This window comes from Sciurus vulgaris, assembly GCF_902686455.1.
Source record: "Sciurus vulgaris genome assembly, chromosome: 16".
NCBI classification, from domain to species: domain Eukaryota; kingdom Metazoa; phylum Chordata; class Mammalia; order Rodentia; family Sciuridae; genus Sciurus; species Sciurus vulgaris.
The window spans coordinates 22,913,362-22,926,647 of NC_136477.1; the positions used below are offsets into that span (position 1 = coordinate 22,913,362).

At 42.9% G+C, this 13,286-nt stretch overlaps 1 long non-coding RNA gene across 3 annotated transcripts in view; it reads left to right on the top strand.

The window, feature by feature from the left end:
- Positions 1-531: 531 nt before the first annotated feature.
- LOC306647369 overlaps positions 532-13,286 on the top strand; it is a 56,350-nt gene continuing 43,595 nt past the window's right edge. For 2 of the 3 annotated variants that reach the window (XR_013760089.1, XR_013760090.1), the window contains exons 1-3: positions 532-1,349; positions 1,799-1,899; positions 2,937-2,988. This is a non-coding gene — a long non-coding RNA (uncharacterized lncRNA). The remainder of the gene's footprint in view (positions 1,350-1,798; positions 1,900-2,936; positions 2,989-13,286) is intronic. The other variant, XR_013760091.1, reaches the window with a different exon arrangement.

Below are 13,286 nucleotides of genomic sequence, written 5' to 3' on the forward strand. Positions count from 1 at the left end.
GTGGCCTCAGCCAGGAACTTGGAAAGGCATTCTCCTTCATGGCCATTGGCATTTCATGCTTTTAGATAAGTGGCTTCCCAGCTTGGTATCTCTGTCTCCAAAGTGAGAAGCCGTTCCCACCTGCCTTTCAGTGGGGGCTTCTGGAAAGATTTGCTGCTTAGGAAGCCCTTAAGGATGGGTGGATGAAATTCCCTACACAGGCTTGGGGCTGTTTAATTGACATGATGGGTTCTTGAACCCCTAAACGCCCCTGCCCCAGAGAGAGCCGTGACTAGATGTGTTCCTCCTTCTGAGTCCACTCGGGCATTAACTCCTGGAGAAGAAATGCCTGGTCCTTATTCTGGGAATTCCAGAAATTTAATTTCTTCCTCAGCCAGGACCTTGCTTCTTATGACTTCCTTTTCCTATTTGAAAATTTATTAATCAGAAATTCTGTTCCAGGGAGGCAGGCTGAACCGTGACCATGGCCGCATGCTGGTATAGGCCCAGGATGCCGGAAACCAAGTGTTTCCTTTACGTCCAGCCCAGAGGAAGGGCTGCGGATGGCTCTCACCAGATCCTCCAAGGCCACTGACCCAGGGGTTCAATGGCCCCAGAGTATCAGGAAGCTTAAGAGATAAGAATATTTTTAAAAACCAGCTTGATGGCAGAGAGACAGAGAAGCATGTACTTGCAGAACTAAGGCAGGCCCCACGCAGTGGTCAGCCAGGGGCCAGCTCTGTGAAAGGTCATGGAGGCAAGGTTCTGGCAGAGTGGAAGGAGGCAAAGTGGAGTGAGAGAGGAGAGCAGGGAAGAGGAGAGCCCCTGAGGAGGGACACTGGGCAGCTGTAGGGAATCCACCAGGCCTGCAGCCTCTGGATTTGTTTTGATTAAGTAAGCAGTTAAAAATAAATAAATAAAATCAAGGTGCAGGACGTGGCCAGCAGCGGGCCTTTGCACAGCAGGAGCCACAACAAGGATCTGTTCCTTCCTCTTTCCCAGCCCAACTCACTGAGCAGCCAGCAGCCTCCAAGCTGGAGCAGGCAGGACCAGCAGGAAGCGCCTTCCAGAGGCTGAGGGCGGGAGGGACCCAGGGCATGAACAAGTGCCCAGGAGAAAGGGCCCTCCGCTCCACCATTCCTTTAACTCTTCTCTGCACACAATTGGCTTCTCTCTGCTCCCCAAAGGACTGTGTGCAGCCAACCCATGGAGTGTCACCTGGGAGCCTTCCCCCAATAACAGGGATGACAATGACAGCAGCTGAATATTCTTCGACTTCTGGCTAGTGAGATAGGAAACCGGCACAGAAAGACTGAGTAACTTGCTCAAGGTCGTACAACTAGGAAGGAGAAAGCTGGCATCAAACCCAGGTAGTTTCTAAGGTTTCTGCAAAATGGTCCAGGAAGCTCTGCAGAATATAAAGTTTCCAGGGGGCTCTTGGGCATCTCGGCACCCTGGGCATAGGACTGGATGAGGAGGGAAGGCCTGCTGTGAGCAAGTTAAGGCCAGCAGCAGCCCTTGGAAATCAATTCCAGTTCCATTGTCCAGCAAAGTGCAAACAGTGAAAAAAGGGGAAAGGAGCGATTCTTAAATGCTTTGGTGACTCCTTTCTCAGCTCCAGCGTCTCTCCTGGGTCCCTCCCCACAATAGAGACACTGCTTTCTCTTCTTGTCATTGCTGGACTTTCTTAGTCTGCTTTTGCAACCTGCTCTGCAAAGAGATGTCCCCACCCTCCTTGGGGTGGGGGGTGCACTCTTCTCAGATCTGAATCCTCAGTACTTCTTTAGGGGAAAATAGTTACATGTCTTTCTAATTACAGAAAATACCTGCCAGATGCAAAAACAAGTTAAGTGTGAGTAATCTTGCAAGTGGTACATCTCTAGAATGGAAAACTATTTGACCATTAAAAAAAAAAAAAAAGTAAGGATTCTTTTTTTTTAACTTTTATTTATTTTTTTCATTAACTTATTTTTGACAATGATAAATATTTTAAATTTTTTTTTCATATATGTATATAGGGTACTGTCTCAATCTACCATCCTTCCCATCCCCACCCACCCCACCCCTCCCCTCACTCCCCTCTGCACAATCCAAAGTTCCTTCATTCTTCCCTACCCACCCCCCACTATGGATCAGCATCCATTTGTTAGAGAAAATATTTGGCCTTTGGTTTTTGGGGATTGGCTTATTTCACTTAGCATGATATTCTCCAATTCCATCCATTTATCTGCAAATGCCATCATTTCATTCTCTTTAAGACAGAGTAATATTCTGTTGTGTGTATGTACTACATTTTTTTTAATCCATTCATCTGTTGAAGGGCATCTAGGTTGGTTCCATAATTCAGCTATTGTGAATTGATGTGGCTGTGTCACTGTAGTATGCTGAGTTTAAGTCCTTTGGGTATAAACTTAGGAGTGGGATAGCTGGGTCAATGGTGGTTCCTTTCCAAGTTTTCTTAAGAATCTCCATACTGAAAAATAACTCAGGGCTAAATGACAAAAGGAGGCTGTGGGCAGTGTGAAGGACACCTGCCAACTGTGTCACCTTCCCCCAAAGGATGCTCAGGCAGCTGGTAACACTGGCTGTTCTCTGGGAAGAGCTGGGTGGCTTGGAGGGAGATAGTTTTACAGAGATTTGGGTTTTGATTTCATATGATTTTATTACTTCAGATTAAAAAATTTGAAAAAGAATAGTTTATCATGAGGTACTCATGATAATAATTATTTTAATATATATCCTTCCAAATTTCACTTGCTGTATATACACAGGCATATTTTGTTTATCTCTACAAAATTGAGAACATGTTATAATTACAACCTTCTCCCTCCCTGTTTACTGTACGTGTATCCATATCAAGGTATACCAATCACATCGGCAATTTAAGTAGCTACAAAATAATCCATTGTATACTTTTACCATAATACTTCTAACTAATTTCTTATTATTTTGAACAGTCTTATTGACATCCATATGATTTTATTTACACTTCTCTAAAGGCTAACAATGGTAAGCATTTTTTCATGTGTTTTTTGACCATTTGTATATTTTCTTTGGATAAACGTCTACCAAATCTTTTGCCTCTATCTTAAACAGAGACATAAATCATCCACTTAAAATGTTAAATTCAATCATTTTTAGGATATTCATGACCATGACCTTAATCTACTTTTAGAGCATTTTTATCACACAAAAAAGGAACCCATGCCCTACAGCAACTCTCCCCGATTCTTCCCCTTCTCCCAGCCCCAGGCTATGACTCATCTATTTTCTGTCTCTGTGAATTTGTTTATTCTGAATGTTTCCTGTGGATTTTTTGTGTCTGGCTTCTTGCCTTCAATGTTTTCAAGGTTCTTCCATGTTGTAACATGGATTAGTGCTTCAGTCCTTTTTCCTAATGGATAATATTCCATCACATGGATATAACACATTGTTTATCCATTCATCAGTTTACAGACAGTAGGGTGTTTCCATTTCTTGTATAATATAAATATTAATTTTTGGGATATTAGATGCTGCTACTATGGACATTCCCATACAAGTTTTTGGGCGAACGTACCTTTTCAACACCAGAATTAGATGGGTCACATGGAAACTGTTGGTTCAGCTTTTGGAGGAACTGCCCAACTTCCAAAGCAGCTACTAGAGGTTCTCACGTGTGACATGCCAGTTTCTCCACATTCTCGCTGACATCTGCGATGTGTGTTTTTATTGTAGCCCTCCTGGTGCATGCATCCTGGTGCATGTGGTTTTATTTACACCTCTCTGATGGCTCACAGTGGTGAGCATTGCTTCATGTGTTTGTTGGTCCTTTGTATATTTTCTTTGGGTAAATGTTTGTCAGATCTTTTGCTTCTCTCAACTGGTTTGTCATTTTACTATTGAGTTGCGAGAATTCCTATATATTGTGAATATAAGTCCCTTATCAGATGAATAATTGGCAAATATTTTCTCCCATGTTGTGGGTTCTCTCCCTTTTTCTTTTATTTTGTAGTACTGGGGATCAAACCTGGGGCCTCATCGTGCATGTTAGACAAGCGCTGTACCACTGAGCAATGTCACCGACTCCTGTTTTTTCCTCTCTTGATGAAAAAAAAAAAAACTAATTTTGATGAAATACAATGACCTATTTTTACTTTTATTCATTGTGTTTTTGGTTTCATACAAAAGAAACCATTGTCTACCTGAAAGTCAGTGAGGTTTACTCCTATTTTATCCTTAGCAAGTTATTGTTTTAGCTGTTACATTTAGGTTTGTTGTTCATTTTGAGTTACTTTTTGCATAAGTGAAGCCAAGTTCTAAATTCATTTTTTTGCCTATGGTTATCTAGTTGTCCCAGGATCATTAGTGGAAAAGACTATTCTTACCCAATGTATTGTCTTGGAACTCTTGATAAAGATTGTTTGACCATAAAGATTAGAGTGTATCTCTAGACTCTCAACTATATTTCATGGATCTCATTGTCTATCCTTCCCCAGTACCACACCATCTTGATTACTATAGTTCCCCATTAGTTTTTGAAACCAGGACATGTAAGTCCTCCAACTTCTTTATTGTATTCAAGATTACTTTGATTATTATGGGCTCTTTGTATTTTCATATAAATTTTAGGATCAGCTTGTCAGTTTCTACAAAATAAGCTGGGGCTTTGATAGAGACTGCATTGAAACTACATAAGGGAGTTTTTGTATCAGGTTAATACTAGTTTCATTTGATAAACAAGGAAATGTTCCCTCCTAGTTTCTGGAAGAGGTTGTGGGAAAGATTGTTACAGATTCTTTTTTTAAATATTTGGTAGAATTGACTAATGAAGTTAGATGGGCCTCAGCTTCTCTTTGAGGAGGATTTTATTTGGAGTCCTATAAGCCTCTTGAACTTGATTTTCCATTTCATTCTTCAGATTTGGGAAATTTTCTGATATTATTTCATTGAATAAATTGTTCATTCCTTTGGCTTGTTTCTCTAGGCCTTCCTCAATCCCAATAATTCTTAAATTTGGCCTTTTCATGATATCCCATAGTTCTTGTAGATTCTGTTCATGATTTCTTACCATCTTCTCTGTTTGTTCAACTTTGTTTTCAAGGGTAAATATTTTGTCTTCAATGTCTGAGGTTCTGTCTTCCAGGTGTTCTATCCTATTGGATATGCTTTCTATGGAGTTCTTAATTTGGTTTATTGTTTCCTTCATGTCAAGGATTTCTGTTTGGTTTTTTTTCAATATCTCTAACTCTTTATTGAAATGATCTTTTGCTTCCTGTATTTGCTCTTTTAACTGTTGATTGGTGCAATCATTCAATGCTTGCATTTGCTCTTTCATCTCATCATTCAGTGCGTGCATTTGCTCTTTCATCTCATCATTTGCTTCTCTGATCATTTTAATTATGTACATTCTGAACTCCTTTTCTGTCATTTCTTCTGCCATGCTGTCATTGGGTTTTATTGATGTAACATCTAGATTTGTTTGCAGCATTTTCTTCCTTGTTTTCTCATATTGTTCAGGTATCAGTGGACCGCTGAGATATTGCAGATTTCCTCTATTGACTTACAATGTCCCTGAAGATTTCTATATATATCCCCCCTTAGCCTTCAGTAGGCTGAAGTCTTGGAGGAAGTTGATAATGCGGTGCTCCACAAGGAAGCTGCCTCTCTAGGAGTGGTGGCCTTCAGGTGGGGTATAATCCCTGCTAGTGGGCAGAGGTGCCTCCACTTGTTGACCAATGGTCATCCAAAGGGGACCGAGGCTGCGGGCTGAGGCAAGGCCTGTTTGGGCCTGAGTCTCTGGTTTTACCGTCCTTGTGGGGAAACCTCACCCGGCAGGGATGACTCACCCGGTGGGGAGGTCTCGCTGGTCAGTTTCCTCCTAGAGGTTCCCCTCAATTTACAGCTACCACCTGGGCTGGGCTGCCTTCCTCTGCAAAGTTCCCAGGGGCCCGGCCCTACCTCCTGGGCCTGGGAGCCTCACCCTTCGCAGATGAATCTCCTTAGGCTGCCCCTCCTCAGAGAATCTGCCCGCAGGCCTGGAACCTTCGCTCCACCCTAAGCCTGTCTGTGTGCGGCTCTTCCACCAAGAAGCCTCCTAGATCCTGGGACCCTGCTCTGCACCTAATCACCTGGCTATGCGGCCCCTCCTCTGAGCAGCCACCTGGGGCCCTGTACAATCGCTCTGAGTCCCAGAGACCCGCCACACGCCTCTTCCTCCAGACAGCCGCCCAGTATTCCGGTGCGGTCACTAGGAGTCCAAGAAACTCACTGCGTGCCTCCACCTCCCACCAACCACCCATAGCCCTGGGCAATCAAACACTCCAAGTAGAAGTGACCCTCCCCGTTCCTCCTCCTTCTCCAGATAACCCCCCGGGTGTTCAGGAGCGGTCGCTCTGAGTGGCTCTGAATCCACGTGACCCGCTGCACAGGTCCTCTGGTCAACCGCCCGGAGCTCTGGTGCTGCCACTCAAGACCAAGCGACCCACCACGCTTCTCCTCCAGGCAGCCCCCCTGTGTTCAGGCGCTGTCACTTTAAGTCCAAACAACTCACCACTCGCCTTCCTCCTCTGAGCAGCCGCCTGGAGCGCTAATGCAGTCACTGCGAGTCCAAACGACCCACCGCGCTCCTCCTCCTCCTCCTCCTAGTCCTCCGGGCAGGCCCCGGGGTTCAGAAGTGGTCTGAGTCCAAACAGCTCGCCACGCAGCCCCTCCTCTGGCAACCGCCTGTAGCTCTGGTGTAGTCACTCTGAATCCAAGCGGCCGCGCTCCTCTTCCTCCTCCTCGTCCTCAGGGCAGGCCCCGGTGTTCAGAAGCATCATTCTGAGTCCAAACTGCTTGCCGCGCAGCTTCTCCTCTGGCAACCGCCTGTAGCTCTGGTGCAGTCACTCCGAATACAAGCGGCCACGCTGCTCCTCCTCCTCCTCAGGGCAGGCCCTGGTGTCCTGAGTCCACACAGCTCTCCTCGCCACTCCTCCCCTGGGCAGCCGCGGGAGCCCAGTGGTTGCTTCCGAGTCCCAGCGCTGTGCTGAGCGGCCTCCTTTACGGCGCTCCCAGTTGTCCGAGTTCACTGCTCCAGCGGGGGGAGGGGGCGTCTCGCCGGCAGCTCTACTTCACCAAGTTTCCTGCGTTCCGGGACCACCGTCCCATCCGGGACACCTTCCCAACGGGTGAGAGTCACCCGGCTGCTTGAGTTGGTCCCAAGTGTCTCAATATCTCCTCTTTTGAATCCTGAGTCCTGGAGCAACATGAAATGCAGCCACCCTCTAGGCCGCCATCTTGAAACCTCCTGAGGAGGATTTTAAATTACTATTTCAATCTCAATACCTATCAGAGATCTACTCAGAATGTCTACTTCTTCTGATAATAGTTTGTGTCTTTCTAGGAATTTATTCATTGCATCTAGGTGAACTTTTTGGTACATATTTGTTCATAATAATCCCTTCTAAACCCCTTGTTTTTGTAAGGTTCATAATGAGATCCCCTGATTTTGGTAACTATGTCTTCTCCCTTTTTCAGTCACTTCAGCAAGGATTTGTCGATTTTGTTGATTTAAAAAAAAAGTTTTAATTTTTTTTTCTATTTTTTCCCTAACCTATTTCCATTCTAATCTTTACTATGTATTTTTGATGCTTATATTGTTTATGTTTCTCTTCTTTTTCTAGGAACTTAAGGTATAATGTCAGGTTATAGATTCATGTTCTTTCTTTTAATGTAGATGTAAATTTTCCTCTAAGCACTGCTTTAGCTTTGTCTGATAAGTGTTGGTATGCTGTTTTCATTTTTATCTCAATGTATTTTTAAATTTCCCTACAGTTTTCTTTTTTGACCCATTGGTTATTTAAAGAGTATATTGTTTAGTTTCCACATATTTATGAATTTATGAAATTCTCTTCTATTTATTCCAAATGTAATTTCTTTGTAGCTGGAAAATATGTTCCTTTCAATCTGTCTCCATTTTCTAAGGTCTGCTTGTGGCTTACCAATGTTTCTATCTTAAAGAATGCTACATGTGCGCTTGAGAAGAACGTGAACTCTGAGATTGTTGGTTGGGATGTCCTACAGCTGCTTCTGAGGTTACTTGGTTTTTGGTGTTGATCAAGTCTTTCTTTTGTGATATCTACTTAGTTCTATCGCTTATTGAAAGTGCAATGTTGATGTCTCCAGTTATTAATTTTGAGTTATTCCTCCCCTTCAACTTTGTTTTTGCTTCAAGTATTTTAATGTGTTGTTACTAGATGCACAAATAATTGTTAAAACTTTTCAATGGGGTGAACATTTGTCTTTAGTAACAATTTTTGCCTTAAAATCTATCCCAGCCATTGTTTGTATAGCCTCTCTTTAATTTTTGTTAGTGTAGTACATCATTCTCTACCTATTTACTTCCAACCTATTTTTATCTATGAATCTGAAATGTTAAAGCATGTTTTCTAAAAACTCCACTCTGCCAATCTGTCTTTTAATTGAAGTATTGATTCATTTACATTTAATGTAAACCTGCACAAGTATCAGCTCAAAATGGATCAAAGACTTAGGGATTAGATCAGAAACTATAAAACTCCTAAGAAAAAAACATAGGGTCATCACTCCAGCATATAGGCACAGGCAATGACTTTCTTCAATAGAACCTCTATAGCTCAGGAAATCTGGCCAAGAGTTAAGAAATGGAATGGCATCAATTTAAAAGCTTCTGCACAGCAGAGGAAACAATTTAGGAATGTGAAGAAGAGAGAACCTACAGGATGGGAGAAAATCTTTGCTAGCTACTCTTCTGACATAGGATTAATATCTAGAATATATAAAGAACTCAAACTTTCTACCAAAAAAATCAAATAACCCAATTAATAAATGGGCAAATGAATTAAACAGACATTTCTCAAAAGAAATAAAAATGGCCAACAAATTAATGGAAAAATGTTCAACATCATTAGGGAAATGCAACTCAAAAACTACACTGAGATTTCATCTCACACCAGTAGAATGGTAATCATCAAGATACAAATAATAATAAATGCTGGAAAAAATGTAGAGAAAAAGGAAGACTTTTACACTGTTGGTGGGACTGCTAATTAGTACGAGTACTATGGAAATCAATATGGAAGTCCCCTCAAAGGGTAAGCATGGAACCACCATATGACCCCAGCTACACCACTCCTTGGTATTTATCCTGAAGAGTTAAAGTCATCATACCACAGTGATACAAGCATACCCATGTTTATAGTACAATAACCAAACGATGGAACCAGCCTAGGTGTCCATCAACAGATGAATGGATAAAGAAAATGTGTTATATAGGCACAATGGAGTTTATTCAGCTATAAAGAAAAATGAAAATTATGGCATTTGCAGAAAATGGGTGGGACTAGAGACCATTATTATGTTAAGCAAAATAAGTTAAACTTAGAAGGTTGAGGGTCATATGTTTTATATGTAGAAACTAGAGAGGAAAAAAGAAAAAAAAGATGGAGCAGAACTAATGAAAATCGAAGTGGGGGTCAACAGAGAAAGTGAGGTTGGAGGGAGGGAGGGAGAGAGTGCTGGGAGTGATATTGACCAAATTATATTGTTACTTTGTATATTGTGTGCATGTATGAATATGTAACAACAAATCCCATCAGTGTGTACAAGGATAAATGCACCAATAAAATGGGAAATTGGAAAAAAGGAACTTAATTTAGAACAATCTAGTTAGAATTAATACCAACTAAAAGTCAATAGTATACAGAAACCTTGCTCAAATATAGTTGCAACTCCTTGTGTGCTGTTATTGTCATACAATCATATCTTTGTACATGATGTACCTTGACCCTCTTTAGGCAGTTGTCTTTTAAATCAGAAGTAGGAAGAGTTAGCAAAGTAGAAACTTACTGTCATATTTGACTAAGTAGTGACCTTTACTGGTGCTCGCTCTTCTTTATTTGGATCACCATCAATAGCCTCACCTTCATTCCAGCCCAAAAGACTCCTTTCAGTATTTCTTATAAGGCAGATGTGCCAGCAGCAAGTTTTCTCAGCTCTTGCTATCTGAAATAGCTTGGTTTCTCTTTCATTTTTGAAGGATAGCATTGCTGATTGCAGAATGCTTACTTGATAGTCTTTCTCTGTTAGCACTTTGAATAGATCATCACACGCCTTCTGACCTCCACTTCTGATAAGTCCATTATTAATATCATGAACCATTTATATGTGGCCAGTAAGTTTTCTTTTGCTGTTTTCAAGAGTTTCTCCGTTTTTGACTCCTGACATTTTGACGGTGATATGACTTGGTGTATGCTGACTTATGTTTATCTTACTTGAATTTCATTGGGCTTTTTGGATGTGTAAATTAAATGTTTTTCATTGAATTTGAGAAGATGTTAGGCACTATTTTTTCAAAATTCCATCACTTTCTCATTTTCCTCTCTTTCTGGGCCTATTTATGCATGTTGGTACACTTGATGGACTCCTATGGGTTTCAGAAGCTCTATTTATTTCTCTTCATTCTTTTTTCTATCTCTATCAAAATGGAATCACAATGAACTTAAAGTGCACTCGTTTTTTTTTTTTCCTTTCTAGTTCAAATATGCTCTTCAGTCCCTCTCATGAATGTGTCATTTCAGCTATTTTCAACTCCAGAATTTCCATTTGGTTCTTTTTTATAACTTCCATTTCTTGACTGTAATTATCTATAGGGATATTATCACAACATTTCCCTTTAATCCTTTAGACATGTTTTTGAACATATTTATAATATCTGGTCTAAATCTTGTTTAATAATCCAGTATATGGCCTTCTTTATGGAAAGTTTCTCTTGATCATTTTCTTTCGCCTTTTACTTTCTTCCCATGTCTCATCATTTTTGCTGAATACTGGATATTTTAGAGAATATGTAACAGATATGGAAAATCAGATTCCTCCCTCATTGGGGATTCTTGTTGTGGCTATTGCTTTTGTTGCTACCAGTTGGCAATTTTCATGGATGACTTATGCACACTCTGTACTCAGGCAGACACTGAGTGTGTGGCCACACACTTCAGTGTCTGCTCAGGCAGCTTAGTTGCTAGCTAATGCGTGCACAGCAATTACCTGGAATGTGTTGAACCCATAATCTTCCACACTTGCCCAGGAGCTGGGTGTGTGCCGAGACATGCCCTCAATGCTAAGCTGTTCTCCAGTCTGCCTTCACTTCCCCTTCCTCTTGTGCAGGGCCTCAAGTGAGCCAGAGGGAAAAATGGGGTTTTCTCTCACTCTTTCTCATTTTATTCCCCAGGCATGTGCATAGTCCTGGATATGCTTGTGGCCTTCTAGATTCCCAGGAATACGCCAAAGCCTTTCAAAGTTTCCTATAGACACCCTTTCCCTAAGTCTTTGTTTTAAATTTTTTGCCAGATTCTTTTGTGTCAATGCTCTGTGGATGGGACTTTTTGAGAAACCCTAAGCCCAACCTAAGGACTCATTGTTTCAACTCACAAAAAGTTGATATGCTGCTCTTACCATTACTTTTTTATTGTCCAGAGCCTCCTTCCATCCCCAAAACACTATATGAAATAAAGGACACACCAAAGTTTCTGCAAATTTCATCTTACTCAAAGGCAAGCAGAGGTGGCTTTGGGGCAATGTGACAAAGTCTCAAATTGGGTCCCATTTTGCTTTTGGTTTTGGCTGATGTGACAAGGTTGCCTTTATTCTCCTCAGACCACAGGAGCTCATGTTGCAAGATGAAACCAGGAGAAGTCAACTAGCCCTGGGTTTCTTCCCTGGTGACATCTGCAGCAGCCTCAGCACCATGAGCCAAGGGGCTAAGCATGCTGAGTGGTTCTGTCGACACACCCTGGGATGTGGGAGGAACATGTGAGCTGGTGCTCAGAGAGGAGCCAACTGCAGGCCCACAGGATGGACCCCACAAGGACCCCCATTTTGTCCCCACAAAGAACCAGGCCCTCTTCCTCATTGTAACCATCCCAGAACACAAAGAAGCCTCTGGAAAGATCCAACTGCCACTTCTCAGTGCTGAGCTGGTTTGGCAGGGAGCATGACAGACAGCAGTTGCCAGCCTTGAGGGGCAGAGGGCTATTCTGTGCCATTTTTACAGAGTCACGTTCCCGATTTGATTGAAAGTGGAATCTTTAATAATATATAGATTTTAAGTGACGAAGGTTTAGTGTTGCCAAATTCTAGCATAAAGCATATTTTTACAGCTGGGATGATAAATCCCTGAAAGACGGCACTCACCATGGAAACGCGGACACAGCCTTTCATTCCCTTCCCAGTGATTAAAATCCTCATTTCATGAGTATGCACGTGTGCTATAAGTACACTGGAGCTTCCTGCTACAGTGCAGAGGACAGTGGAAGAATCTGTGGTTTCTACTCAGCAGACCCTTCAGACCTCTTGCGGGCAGGAACAAGATGGCAAAGCAGAACTCCTGTGGTGCCGAGTGGTGGGTGAGGACAGTCTGTCCCCAGGTCTGCTACAGGTGGAGAGCACCATGCACAGGGCAGCTGCAGCGGGAGGCCCCTTTGCTGAAGTTGCCCAAGGCAAAGACAAAGCTCTCTTCCTCTCCATAACTTAGCTCCTCCAGGATGCTGTTCAGGTTGGGAAAGTGTGAGAGTAAAAGGAAAAGAGGATCCTGGAAGATCAACTGTGCAACTCTCTCCAGGGATGCTTCCAGAGATCCAGGAAGTGGGTGGCCTGGGCGCCATTGGGAGGAAGGGAGGACCCAGGTCCCTTAGGCTACACGGAGGGATGATGCCTCAGAGCTGGCAGACAGGCACCTGGACAGTGGTGCAGATCACCTGCGCCTAAGTCAATGGCTGCAAATTATGCTTCTGGGACTCAGATTCCTCAGCAATGTCTCAGGGGCTACCAAAGGAGGCAAAGGGACCCAGGGCAGTTCTGTGTTGTGTTATCAAGGGGTCCAGCGGACACAGGGGGCGCACTCAAAGAGGTGTAGCGAAGAATTTGAGAGAGGGGTGGGCAGGGTTAAGGAAACCAACCCTGGGAAAGGTGAATTGCTCAGAAAGTAGCCACCATGAGAAGCAGTTATGGTCCTGACAGGGCAAGAAGAAGGGGAAGCAGTGTTGAGACTGTGAGGCTGGACCCTTGCTCCTCTGTCTCCCCCAGGCTGGCTGCCCCTGCAGGTGTGCAGCCCTGATCTGCAAGCTTGCAAGCCATGGCTTTCATCAAGTTTATCAAAGTCCTCATACGAAGTATTCAGAAGCTGAGCAGAATATGCCAATTATTGATGGAGTGAAAGGGACAGGGTAGAAGGTGAGAATGGAATTGTGTAGGAGTAACATAACCTCAAGAATCCAGCAGAGGAGCCTCTCTGATCCTTCATGGCTGGCTGC